Here is a 15,172-nt window from a genome sequence, read left to right on the forward strand (position 1 = left end):
CCAATGTAATAAAAATAAAATGTTGATTATACTTTATCTTTTACCAATTCTCTTATCTGTAATAAATTCTCTATTAAACTCTTCCTAGAAATTAAACTTTAGTCCTCCTCTTTGAGGGTATAGAGAGCTGCTTTATCTTCTTTGATAAACTTTCAGTAACGCATGGGCTAAGCTGTTACCAGTATACCTGTGTGTAAAAAAAAAAAGGAAGCTCTGAAATACACTTCATAAAGTTGAATGAGAAAGGCACAGAAATAAAACAGGTTGGATACCTGAATAGGTAATGACCAGTAGGGAATCTTTAGAAAAAGGGTTGTCCTAAGATTCTTGAAAAAGTTATATTTGGTAAATGTTTAAAATTCCATCTTTTTTTTTTTTTTTTTTGAGACGGAGTTTTGCTCTTGTTACCCAGGCTGGAATGCAATGGCGCGATCTCGGCTCACCGCAATCTCCGCCTCCTGGGTTCAAGCAATTCTGCCTCAGCCTCCTGAGTAGCTGGGATTACAGGCACGCGCCACCATGCCCAGCTAAATTTTTTTTTAGTTTTAGTAGAGACAGGGTTTCACCATGTTGACCAGGATAGTCTCGATCTCTTGACCTCGTGATCCACCCGCCTCGGCCTCCCAAAGTGCTGAGATTACAGGCGTGAGCCACTGCGCCCGGCCTTCCATCTTGTTATCTCCAAATTTTCAAAACAGCTTTGTTTATCGTTTATCAAAACAGTACAAATTGTCCATCTGTACTGAGGGGAATTAAAAGACAGATGATAAAGTTTCTACAAGTACTGTGCACTAACTCTATTTAGGAAAACCTGTTCCACAAAAACGTCTCTTTATATTGTAAACACAAGTTTCTTGTCACCTGTCCTGCCATTTGTCCTTCACATAGTCTCCTTATATTGTAAACACGAGTTTCAATATAAAAAGTCTCTTTATATTGTAAATGCAAGTCTACAATGTAAAAAAAAAGTATCTTTATATTGTAAACACAAGTTTCTTGTCACCTGGCCTGCCATTTGTCTTTCAGCTTTCTCTCAACCATTATGTTAAGGGGTTTTGTAGAAGAGATTTAGAACCAGCCAGAATCAGTGTGCAGTTCATCTTGACATACAAATTTGAAAACTGTACCTCTACCCCAAACTAATGATACAATTTTTAATCTGGGCCCCACACTAACATTAGGAAATAGAACACAGGCCAGGTGCAGTGGCTCACGCCTGTAATCCCAGCACTTTGGGAGGCTGAGGCAGGTGGATCAGCTGAGGTCAGGAGTTAGAGACCAGCCTGACAAACATGGTGAAACCGTGTCTCTAGTAAAAATACAAAAATTAGCTGGGTGAGGTGGTACATACCTGTAATCCCAGCTACTCAGGAGGTGGAGGTTGCAGTGAGCCACAATTGTGCCACTGCACTCCAGCCTAGGGGTCAGAGTAAGACTTGTCTCAAAAAAAAAAAAAAAAAAAAGTAAAAAAAGATCAAACTAATATTTGTTGAATGCCTGTAATGTAGTATTAATCATTTCATTTAATCTTCACAACTGTGAATTAGAAAGATTAAAAAACTACAACAAGTAGGGTGGCAAATCAAATCCAGTGGGTTTTATGTAGTAATTTCAGTTTTCCTTGTTTAGGATACTATTTCATCTCATTTTTACTGGTAAGAGCATTCCGATTTCCTTTGAGGAGCTCTTCCATAGCATTATTTCACAAGGATAACTCCACCTCTCCCTTGCAGATCACCTCAGCAGAGAGGCTTTTCACTTATGCCTGAATGATCAGAGCCCTCTCTGAGATCTTATGTGCTTGAATTGGCAAAGAAGACTGGGCTCAACTCCTCTGCAGTAGGAGACAATGAGGAAAACAGAGAAGAAGAAAAAGAAAAACAGAGAAAAGTAGATAGGAGACATTTCAGACTGTAAGAGAAAAGGTAAGTCCTGGTTGACCTGAATCTCCAGCAGGACCAGATTTATGGACATGTCAAATATATAGTCACACACAATTCTGATCCTAGAAGGGTCCCCACACTTGGTTACATGCTCTACCATCTAGAAATTCTTAATAAGTTTTAAATAAGGCAATTTGCCTTTGAATTTTGTAACGTATGTAGGCAGGCCTCATCACTACCTCCAGATCCAGTTCCTTCTTTCATGTGAACTTCCTAAGTATTTTTCTCAGTGTTGTGAGAAAATAAAATGCCCTTGTGTGCTTAAACTAGTTTGAGTTGGGAATCTGTGACTTGCAATGAAGAGGTTCTAACAAATATGTCTCCGAACTTGCACTTTCTATCAGTCCTCAGGTTGTGGTACTATCAACCCCTGATTATCTGTGAAGGATAAAGTATTCACTTAGGAATGATTTACAACACAGTTCTAACACCAAATGTTATTTTCCTGCCATCTGTCATGCTTTCAGCTAACTTCACAACATCAATTAGATAGTCCATGGAATGAAAACTAATGTTAACAACATCTTAAAATATATCTATTTCTTATATATATAAATTATATTTTAATATATAATATAAAAATTAAATAAATATTTAAAATATAACACATTTGAAAATATATATTCTATACATTTGTGTACATATATAACTATATCTCATATGTATGTAACCATATATCATATATATATGTATAGATTTATATATTCTGATACCTATATAGCATACCAGAGAAAAATATACTGGAGAAAATTACAACACATACAAGAAATAATTGTAATTTTAATGTATATGTGTCTTTATTTATATATATGTGTGTGTATATGTATATTTGAAGACAGGCTCTTACTTTGTCACTCAGGCTAGAGTGCAATGGTGTGCAATTATTGCTCATTGCAGCCTCAACCTCCCGGGCTCAAGCAATCCTCCTACCTCAGCCCTGCAAATAGTTGGGAGTACAGGTGCGTGCTACGACACTTAGGTAATTTTTAAAATTTGTTTGTGGAGATAGGGTTTTACTATGTTGCACAGGCTGGTCTCAAACTCCTGGGCTCTAGAGAGCTTCCCTTTTCAGCCATCCAAAATGCTGAAGTTACAGGCATGAGCCATCAGGCCCAGCCTATAATTTGTATGTTTAGAGTGATTTCCAGTATATGAAATGCTTTTACTTACAACGTATTCCTATAAGAATTTTGAGGCCGGTGGATTACAAGATCAGGAGTTCAAGACCAGCATGGCCATGTGATGAAACCACATCTCTACTAAAAATACAAAAATTATATGGGCATGGTGGCTGGCATCTGTAATCCCAGCTACTCAGGAGGCTGAGGCAGGAAAATTGCTTGAATCTGGGGGATGGAGGTTGCAGTAAGCCGAGAGATCACGGCTGCTGCACTCCAATCTGGGTGACAGAGCCAGACTCGTCACCAGGGTGGGGGCGGGGGTGAGAGAAGAAGAAGTTTTCTGTTTTGAAAAGGACTCATGGGTCATTGATATGTAAGCTATCTATTTTGAAATGGGTGCATTTCAAATCTTTTGAAAATGGGTGAAAACCGTATCCCATTGCCATATAAAAGCATGGTTCATTTACATATGAAATTCAGTCTGTGGTTCTAATTATCACTTGTTAGTGAAGATACAGAGAAGTAGAAAAAAATTAATCTGTAATCAACCAAAACATCTGAAGGGGCTGGGTGCTGCTATATCGAGGTAGAACTCAAAGATGAGAATCCTTTCCATCAGAAGAATGAGACTGGAAGAGGGCATGCTCAAAATGCCTAAAATCGTATATGTTAATTAGATGGAAAAGAACATGTACTTCAAATTCCAAAGTATTAGAATGGAGTCCTGTGTTCTGAAATCCCAGTGTTGAAAGTTAGGTCAAACTAGAAGTACCATATACTTTTAAAAAGCATTTGGCTAAATTTACTAAAGACAGAGGAATATGTGGTTACCAAAAGAAAACAGGCTATGCCTGAACAATAAGGTTTAATGTACATTTGAAGGAGGCTAACACAGGTTTCCACAGTCTTGTGGGTTTTAGGTGGGACCTTTGGGAGGTGACTAGGACATGAAGGCAGAGTGCTTATGAATGGGGTTAGTGTCCTTATAAAAGGGACCCCAGAGAACTTTCTTGCCCCTCCACCATGTGAGGCTGTAGCAGGAAGACATGTGCCAGTTAACCAGGAAGCTCTGTCTCTTGCCAGACACTGAATCTGCTGGTACGTTGTTCTTGGAGTTTCCAGCCTGCAGAACTATGAGAAACAAGTTTCTGTTGTTTATAAGCTATCTAGTTTACGGCATTTTATTATAACAGCCCACATGGACTAAGACAAGTCCCCTAGGTGTTCATATCTCAGAAGTACTTCAACAGGGCCATGGTGCACCAGAATTGTGTTTTCAGCATCTTCAGTAGCGCTCCTCCTTTCTTCCTTTGCCAGCATGGTTTGTCCTTGCTCAAGACACTTTCAGGAAACAGGTAAGTTGCAACTCTTTCTTGTCATAGTGAATGTTTTATTTTGTTTATGACAGTTCACTCTCTCCTGTTAGTAAGAAGTGGAAACTAGGTTTGGGGAATCATATAACTGAAGAGGTGAGAAACAGAGTTATAGAATGGCAAGACCTTAAAATGAATTCAGGAATTTAGTAACCATCTGAAGGACAATGACAGATGGTAAGTTTAGAGGTGTACAAATATAATGGGAAGAGGTCAGGTGAATTTTGATAGCAATTGCAGAAGAACTGCGTGATAGTTTTGAGGAATAAAGAAGAAAAGAGAAACCATATGGTGAGATGATAATTAGGCTCAAGTATTTGCCTTTAGGAAAAGAAAAATCTTGGAGACTTATTTGTAAAGACACAACCTGAGGTAAAGGAAAAGAGTTATAGGAAAAGAGGAGAAGGAAAAATGGTGATATAGGTTTAAACTGAAGAGTTTTGGAGAGATTTTAAAGTAAAATTGAGACTAGGAAAATGGAGGAAGGAAGTGCAGTTATACATTGCTTAATGCTGGGGATACGTTCTGCAAAATGCATCATAGGTGATTTCATCATTGTGCAAACATCATAGAGTGAACTTACACAAACCCAGGTGATACAGCCTACTACACCTCTAGACTATGTAGTATAGCCTATTACTTGTAGGTGGAAACCTGTATAGCATGTTACTGTACTGAATACTGTACAGTATAATACACTGTGAATACTGTGAAAATTTTTATTTTGTTTATTTTGCTTATATATTGTATTTATAATTTTATTTTATTTTGTTTGTATTCTTGCTGTAGCCCCACATGGTAGAGGGGCAAGAAAGTTCTCTGAGGTCCCTATTATAAGTACACAAACCCCATTTATGAGCGCTCTGCCTTCATGTCCTAGTCACCTGCCAACAGTCCCACCTAAAAATCATAAGACTGTGGAAACATGTATTAGCCTCCTTCAAATATATGTTAAACCCTAATGTTCAGACATTCTGTTTTTGTTTAGTAACCACTTATTCCTCTGTCTTTAGTAAGATTAGTGAAATGCTTTTTAAAATTAAATGGTACTTATAGTTTGACCTAACTTTCTAAACCGGGATTTCAGAATACAGATGTCATTCTAATATTTCAGAATTTAAGAAACACACAATTATAACACAATGGCAAATGTGTGTATTCAAACATGCCTAAACGTAGGAAAAGTCCAGGAAAAACACAGTATTATAATCTTATGGACCACCATTGTATTTGTGGTCTGTCATTGACCAAAATGTTATGTGGTGCATGACCATAGGTAGTAATTGAAACAATACAGAACTATGAATCAGACTTAATTCTAAGAATAGTAGAATATTGTGTTACAACATATTCTGCATACTGATTTTTAGAATGAGAAAGTTGAGGCTCATGTGACCTATAAAATTAGCAATTCTGTGTCTCTGAATCCAGGTTTCCATTATTACTACAGGGGACCATGACACATGTAGTTATGTCCCTGACAAATTTAAGAGTTCCCAAACAAATTATTTATGAGAGGTAATAAAAAACATTTGTCATTGAAAATAAAACAAGTAAAAGTTTGCTAAACTTAGGGATTAACTCCTTTACCTAGGCTAGGCCTAAGTTTATTTCTTTTAAGGTCAACAGAAGGTAGGTATCGTGACGTAAAGCAACTAGTTAAAAGATTTTTCTGCTGCCAGTTTTGTAGTCAAGGGAATATTGCTATATTGCTTTGTGGTAGTTTCTCCTGGAGAGACTTCCCATCCTCTCATTCTTTAGAGATATTGGAGGGGTATGAGGTGGAGTCGCTGGATTTTAAACTGAGCGAGTTACATAGATGATCAGATATCCTTTTTTACAAAAGGATATCTGAGAGAGCACCGTGGCAGCAGCCTGCAGAATGCATTGGAGGGATCTGAGTGTAGCCTGAGAAAGCTGGGCTGGGTCACCTGTCTGGGGGAGCAGGGGCAAAGCCTGTTCTCAGGCAGGGCAATGGTGCAGAGAGGATGGATTTGAACGATATTAAGGATGAAGAATTGACAGGATTTAGAGACTGGATGTGAAATGGAGCAGATTTCTGCTTCGGTAATTGGGTAGGCTATGTTGCTGTTCAGTGAGGTGAGTTTATTGACTGAGGCAGGTGTAGGGGCAAAAATGCTGAGTTTACATTTGTAATGTGTTGGATTTTTACATATCTGGGGGATAGGCTCATTTTTGATCTCCTTTCCAATTCTGACTGCCAAACTTCGGATGAATATTCTTCTTTGCTGATAGATTAGTATACTCTTGAAGTCAAAGTTACCAGTCCTTTAACTCAGAAAACAAACAAAATATAATCTCCTTCCTATTATATGTTAATGTAATTGATTTAATTCTCAGTGAGGCAACCTATTTCATTTCTCCTTTCCAGAGTTTTGGGATGGCACTCTTTGTTCACCCTATGCCACCTTGAATTAGTGTAATTTGTCAAAGAGAGGGAAAAATCAAAGAGAACATTCAGGATTTCTGCCTGGAATATTAAAGAACAGCGCTAATGCCGGCAGACACTGGCAATCGAGAGGGGAAGATGATAGCAGCAGGACTGTGAGAAGTGGTTTTTATATGTTTAAATTGGGAAGATCCAAGTAGAATTGCAATTTCATAGAATGTCAGACTGCATGGGACTTTCAAGGTGAAAAAAAAATTAACCTTTACTGAGTATATAATATGTACCAAGTGCTGTCTCCTGTTTTGTAAATGGAAATCAAGATTCTCAAGGATAAGAAAGTAGCTTGAAGTTACCTAGTTATTTAGTGGGTTATATATGGGATTTGGAGTACAGAGGGGCAATATTACCCTTGAAAATTTATTATGAAAATTTACATATCAAGGTTATGAAAATTGGTCCTTAGGGTCAAAGAAATGTTTTCTTTTTAGATATAAAGCAGTGATATACATACAGTGCATAAACATATACAGTGTATCTAAGGTATTAAAATTTTATAGAGGAGGGAAATTAGGAAAAAACATCTAAAAGATTTTTTTAAAGGATGACTTATTTATATTCACTCATTTATTTATTTATTTAGAAATGGAGTGTCCCTTTTGTTGCCCAGATTGTAGTATGATGATGCGATCTCAGCTCACTGCAACCTCTACCTCCTGGGTTCAAGCGATTCTCCTGTTTCAGCCTACCAAGTAGCTGGGATTACAGGCATGTGCCACCATGCCTGGCAAATGTTTGTAATTTTTTTAGTAGGGACTGGGTTTTGCCATGTTGGCCAGGCTGGTCTTGAATTCCTGACCTCGGATGATCCGCCTGCCTCTGCCTCCCAAAGTGCTGGGATTACAGGCATGAGCCACCATGCCCAGCCTAAAAGGACAATTTTTTAAAAAGTTAAGAAACATTAATTTGGCCAGGTGTGGTAGCTCATGTCTGTAATCCAGCACTTTGGGAGGCCGAGGTGGGAGGATTACTTGAGCTCAGACATTCAAGACCAGCCTGGGCAACATAACAAGATCCTCATCTCTAAAACTGAAACAAAAAAGAAACACTGATTTTTAATCTATTTCATTTAATAAAAGTTTTTATTTTTTTTTTGTTACACATTGTACCTCATGTTGAATAATAAAACAAAGAGGTTACACATTTTATGTTGAATAATAAAACAAACAGGTAAAAACAAAGTCAGTTTAAATGTCACTAGAGGGAGTGTCTAGAATCATACTGTGTGGACGCCTTTTCCCTCGCCTTCTGCTTGTGGTCCTTGAAGTACTGGTGTGAAAGCTTAGAGCTCTGAGCATCCCAGTTTGAATGTCTGAAGAATACAATTTAACCTCCGCATTTTGCAGATGAGTAAACTGAGGCGGATTTGTCATGTGTAAGCATTCACTCCTCCAGTCATTTTATTATTTGGAAGTTACTCACATTGTGAAACTAAATCGGTCTTTTTGTCTCAAAGCATTCTGCACAAAGAGGCATACCATCCCACGAGAAGATGGGAAGAGAAAGAAAAGCCCAAGCAGATGTCAGGGAGGGAATTTTTAGAGAGATGATGAGAGAAATAAGTGAGAAAAGAGTCTCAAGAAGGATACTGTGATCAACAGCAGCAAATAAAGAGGGATCAAAGACTGAGAATGAGGCTCTAGCAGTATAAAATTCTCTGGTGACTCATGACTGCACTGTCAGGACAGTGTGCAGGCACAGCTTGATTTCACAAGAAACTGTAAATATTTCAGACATCTCAGCAAAAAGGTAAGGACACGAATTTGCCCTTGTAACTGTTGTAACTAATTATACATTACTCTTTCATGACCCAAGTATAAACACCAATACCTTACATAAAACAAATTTGGTCAATAATTTTAAGTCTACTGTATTACAATGGGTTCAGTTAAAGAACAAAACACAAAGCAAATAATGCACACAGATGGACACCCTAAGGAGAGACGTAGATACAGACAGGTTTTATGTACATTTGATCTTAAGGAATGTCCACAACACAGCAATTCACCTGAGGATAAAAAGAAAACCATATGTGGTGATGAGACAGAGATATAGATGAAAGAAATAGACTATTTGAAAATCTCTATTGGGAACCACAGAATTCTTATCATTTATTTTACACTTATTTTTAGCTTTGAGTGACATAATTTCTATTTGCTATTGTCAGACAAATTATTTTCCAAGTGACTCAACAAATTATATTTAGGTCTTAGTAATTGTGCTTTAAAGGAATTAAACTGTAATCTTACAACAGTCTTAATAATTACCTAATTCCTTTTTTCTACTTATTTAATACTGGGAATACGATCTGGTAGTGACATCTAACACTTTCAATTGAACCTTAGTTAAGTATCTCAAACTAATAGGAATATTTCTGTTCTCCTTTAAATGGCTCTATCATCTACAAACAGGGGCAGATTAATTTTCTAATCAAAACATTCTGGGAAACTATTAAGCATGACATTAAACTGTGTTATACTAATTACATTCCCTAAGAAGAATTTCTATCTGAACTTAGAGCATAAGACCCTGGAGAAAACTTATCAGAGCACAAATTGCTTTAATGTATTTTAAGAAGAATCACATATCCATATAATAACTTTAATAATTTTGTGGGGGTTTTTTTTTTGCCCTCTCTCCCTGCTATGATTTTGCTTTTCATATGTACCTTAAATCAACTTGGTTCTCCACAGTGATTCATTATGATGGCAAGATCTTCTTGACCTTGTTAAATAGGTTAAAGAAAAAAAATGTATTAAAGCCTGTGAGGGTGTATCATATGGCAAAGGCAAGTACTTAGCTCAGTTGTGAACCCTTGTCCAAAATTAACATTTACTTTATACTAGAATACTACTGTCATTGAAGAAAAAGAAATAACTGAACAAAAGTAATTGTGATATAATAAGGGAAAAAACATCCTTTAGCAGGGCTCAGAAAACATCTTCTGTAAAGGGTTTGCTAACAAATTCTTTAGGCTTTGCAGGCTATGTGATCTCTGTTAAAACTTCTTACCTCTACTATTGTAGAGCAAAAGCAGCTGTAGACAATGTGTAGAAGAATGAGTGTAGCTATATTCCAATAACTTTTTTTAACAGAAAATAGGCAGCAGATAAAACTACTTCACACCCATGAAGATAGCTAAATTCAAAAAGTCAGATTTTAAAATACTATTGATGAGGATGTGCTGAAATTAGAACCCTCATGCACTGCTGGTGAGAATGCAAAATGGTGCAGACACTTTGGAAATGTCTCACAATTCCTCCAACATAGGATTACTGTATGACCCAGAAATTCCTCTCCTGCATATTGACAAAGACTCTTTCCTTTGACCAAACTTGAGTCAGCCTTCTCTGAGTTCTTTCTGATGAGGCTTGATCTTGAGCTACCCTGTCTTTGTAGAATCCAGATTGAAGAAGAATCCTGCTAAGTCAGTGTATCTTCAGATACCAATGGTATCTGACTATTTTTATCACTTCGGTTTGTCTTCAACAATAATTCTGTTGAGCTGATTTAGCAAGAATCTCCTTCCTTACCCCTGATGTTTTTTCTTAGTAGTTTTCTGTCCACTGACCTCTGAATGCAAGCTTCTTGGCTATAAATCCCCACTTGACCTTTTGTATTAGAAGTCAAGCCCAATTTCTCTCCCGCCCTGCAAAACCTTATTGCAGTGGTTCCTATACTTATCTTGATGGTAGCTTCTTGAAAAAAGTCCACCTTAGTTTCTTTGATAAGTGTCATGGATAATTTTTTCCTTAACAGTGTATACCAGTGAAAGGTAAATATGTTAAGTCCACACAAAAAGTTGTACATGAGTATTTGTAGCAGCATTATTCATCATAGCCGAAAGGTAGAAGTGTCCCAAACGTCCATCAACTGAGTGGATAAGCCAAATGGAAGTGTTAAGTCCGTATAATGGAATATTACTCAGTCCCTGAGGGTTATTTGGCAATGTCTGGGGAGATCTTCAGTTGTCACAACCATGGGTCTGCTACTGGCATCTACTGAGTAAAGGATGGGGATCCTGCTAAACATCCTGCAATGCACAGGACAGCTCCCACACAAACAATTATCCAGTCCCAAATGTTGATGGTGCTGAGGTTGAGAAGCCTTAGTGTAGACACACACATTATGTAACTATATCAGAGGTCACTCTTTATACCTATTTTGCTTCTTTCTCATGTAACCTTATATTGTTAAACAGCAGCAATCTTAAGACAGACAAGCACATGGAGGGTGTGGAAAGTGCCATGCCACAAATCCTGTAAGGCAAGTAACAGTGTTATATCTTGCCACTGAGGGTTGAAATGGAGGTGCAAAGTCAGTGATGTTGGCAAGATAATTATTCTTTTTTTTATTATTATACTTTAAGTTCTGGGGTATGTGTGCAGAATGTGCAGGTTTGTTAGGTAGGTGTACACGTGCCATGGTAATATGGTAATACACGTGCTGCATCCATCACCCCATCATCTCCATTAGGTATCTCTCCTAATGTTATCTCTCCCTTGTCCCTCAACCCCCTGCTCTCCCTCCCCTAGACCCCTGCCCCCCCGACAGGCCCCAATGTGTGATGTTCCTCTCCCTGTGTCCATGTTTCTCATTGTTCAACACCCACTTACTAATCAAAACATGTGGTGTTTGGTTTTCTGTTCTTGTGTTAGTTTGTTGAGAATGATGGTTTCCAGCTTTATCCATGTCCCTGCAAAGGACATGAACTCATCCTTTTTATGGCTGCCGAGTATTCCAGGGTATATATGTGCCACATTTTCTTTATCCAGTCTATCATTGATGGTCATTTGGGAACATATATTAAAGTGCTTAGAATAGGACATATGAGGGCATTTGGAAGGGTCCCAAATGAGATTCTATCCCAGTGGAGTTGGAGTGCACTACTCTCCCAGCATGTGGATGAGTTTTTGTTCACCTTCCTGTCAGACCCCATGTGTTTAGCTCTCTGAACCCTGTCCTTGGGTCATTTACGGAGACTTCATTGGTTGTTCATGATTGAAGCATGGACAATTGTGTCAAAATGCGATTGCATAAAGTGTACGCTCTAAGCCCAGCAAGGCTTGTCTGTTCAGATTCTTCCTGGTCTCTCTGTGCAGCATTCTTTCTTCCAGAGTATGGGGTAGGACTCTCTCTGGCCTGAGGGTCTTATGTCCCCAATCAGATTAAATCCCTGTCTTGGGCAGGTGAAAAAAGAGCAGGAGAAGGTCCCAGAGAGAGAGATTCTCTTCCCTGAGGCCTACTTCTGAGGCCTAACGTACTCCCACATTACAACAAAAGGCTGTAATAAGGGTTATGAGAGTTATGAACTAGGACCCATGGGCAAAAATCTGCATTTATCTATATATACACATATAATCATAATATCGTAGAAGTATTTAAGGAATATCTTTGTAACTGTTTGTTTGGACTTTTCCAGGGAGACATCTAGACATGGAATTGCAGGGTCATAGGTATATATACCTTCACCTTTACTAGGTATTACTAAGTTGTTGTCCAAAGTGCCTATACCAGTTTTGCACTTCCACTATCTATCTAGGAATTCCTAGCTTGGCCAAAACTTGAAGACATGGAACTTTGTAATATTTGCCAATTTAAAGAGGATAAATGACATCTCATTTTAAAACATTGATTAAGGATATTAAGGATAATCAATTCCTTCCCTCAGCTTTCAACAACTTTCTCACATGGTCTGTAAGAATGAACCATCAAAATTTCTGGATATTGACACTGAACAGAAATGATAAAGGAAAGAAACGTATTCCTAGATTCCGAGCTTTTCCAGGCCTTTTTTTCACCTTCAACTTTTTACCAGTCCTGCACACTAGGCCTGGCAGAAGGTAGCATTTCCATGACTATTGACTCAGTGGGGTGTATCCTCTTGCTGGCTGATCAAATTGAGGCTCGTGCATGCTGTTATGAGGTTTAAATATGTTGTAAGCACACATATAAATGTACATTAAAAAATATAAAACTTATACAAAGATGTTATTTTCATTGGTACACTGTAGTTCCAGTGTATTTCTATGAGAAAAAATTCAAAGTGCTCTACATAAACTTGAAAATGAATTATTAGGCTGGGCACGGTGGGTCACGCCTATAATCCCAACACTTTGGGAGGCCGAGGCAGGTGGATCAGGTCAAGAGATTGAGACCATTCTGGTCAAAAAAAAGGTGAAACCCCGTCTCTACTAAAAATACAAAAATTAGTGGGGCATGGTGGTGTGCGCCTGTAGTCCCAGCTACTCGGGAGGCTGAGGCAGGAGAATTGCTTGAACCCAGAAGGTGGAGGTTGCAGTGAGCCGAGATCATGCCATTGCACTCCAGTCTGGGTAACAACAGCGAAACTCCATCTTAAAAAAAAAAAAAAGAAAATGAATTATTATGGCTCCTGTTTATTTATATTTAGTACCTTCTATGTGCCAAGGGCATGAGAAAGAAAGGAGCAGTCCTTGACATCAGGGAACGAGTGTGACACTTACGGCTAAGCCTCAGTGTTTTTAGAAACTGGCCTGCCACTCACAGCTAGGCCATGTTGTTGTCCTGGTGAACAGCATCTCACAGAACAGCAATATCAGACAGGGTCACTCTGTGACTATGATGAAGTAAGACAAAACAAGACCACTTCCATGTTTTGTCTAAGCACAGACAATAACAAGCTCAGTGTGCAAATCACTAAATATCAATGTTAAATAAATTCATGGGAAACCATTATAGACTAACCTTAGTTTTGGACTAATCTGCTACGCTAGGCCCCAGCAGACCAGACCAAAGCCGAATGGTCCCTCATGCTTATTGCCACATAATCAAACTCAACTCTGAAACCAGCCAGTTATCCAAAAAAAAAAGAGGAGATTCATGGCAACCAATCAGAAAGGGCCAAGGTTACCTGAACTGGTATGTTAATAAAGTTCCCCTCTATTTTAACTCTGTAAGGAAAGTAACTTTGAAACAACCCATCTGCTTCTCATTCCTTATTTCTGTTCTCTATCTCTTTTCTGCCTATAAAGCCAATCTCCTCTGCTTAGCTCATTGGAACATTGATTCTATTTTAGAGAATGAAATTTTGCCTGTTCTGGAATTGCAAATAAAAGCCAAATAGATCTTTAAAGTAAATTTGTTTTGTCTTTCAAAATCAAGTATTCCCCTATCTCCATGGTATGGGTGACTAATGCTTCTTTGTCATTTAGGGCTTTAGGCTTGCTTTTTAGCCTGCCATCCACCTAGTTAAGATAATCACTGAACTGTCTCCACTTCCTGAATGCACCTAATCTTGAGCAACCCTTCCCACCTCTTTCCACAGTCTTCCCCAAATCACCTAACAAAAGCCCAGATCCTTTAAGTGTTTTCTAGTACCATTTACTTAAGACACTCCCTGGCTCCCCATAGTGCATGTTTTCCCTCCCTGAGTAATAATCCCAACTTGTTCAACTACAGGTATTCCTTCTAGGAGTCTTTGGCTGGACAGCATTGATAAAACTCTGAGGGCTTTACACATGCTATCTTAATTAAGCCTGGAAGTGCCCCTCTTTCATAGGTATTAGTATAATTAGTCCACTTTTGTAGATGAAGCAGCAAAGAAAGTTAAACGTCACCTCCGGTACCAAATAGCTAGTAAATGGCAGGAATAAAATCTGTATCTGGGTCTAACTGTCATCAAGTCATAAGGAACTACTTATAATTCTCCTGACCTTGCTGTTCTCCTGAAAGTTTCCCTAAAGATTATGTGCTCTTTGAGGACAGAGCTGTACAGAGTCTGGCACACTTAAACAAATATTAAAAAAAAGAAAAGCTGTAGCGTGAAGACTTACTCAGAACTAATGCTCATTTTTTGAACCTCTGTGCCAATCTCCTCAGAGTATCTAGAGTTGTTCTAGTACCAGAATCAATACTGAATGTTTCCCAGAGTCTTGGCCTACACCACCTCCATATAATTGGAAGATAGATATCTTAAAGGAATAGTTAAAGGAAAAGCTCATTTTTCAAGGGGGGAGAACATACAGTGATGTGTGAGAAAACGGTGTTGGCCTTTGTAGCTTGATCTTGGGTTTACACAACTAACGCTTTTGAGTGGTTTCAGTCCAAGGCCCTTTGTTATGTGAACTTGAAGTTTCTTCACCTCAATGCTCTCTTGCCTTGCTCCTGCCTGGAATGCCTTTTAAAGGAATGCCCTGCCACTCTTTCCTGCCTAGTGAAAGCCTGTGCAGCCTTTCTTTTACCTTTCCAGATCCACTCCTTCAGATTTAATAACTCCCCTTTATGTTC

This window comes from Callithrix jacchus, chromosome 1 (genome assembly GCF_049354715.1).
Source record: "Callithrix jacchus isolate 240 chromosome 1, calJac240_pri, whole genome shotgun sequence".
In the NCBI taxonomy this organism is placed as follows: domain Eukaryota; kingdom Metazoa; phylum Chordata; class Mammalia; order Primates; family Cebidae; genus Callithrix; species Callithrix jacchus.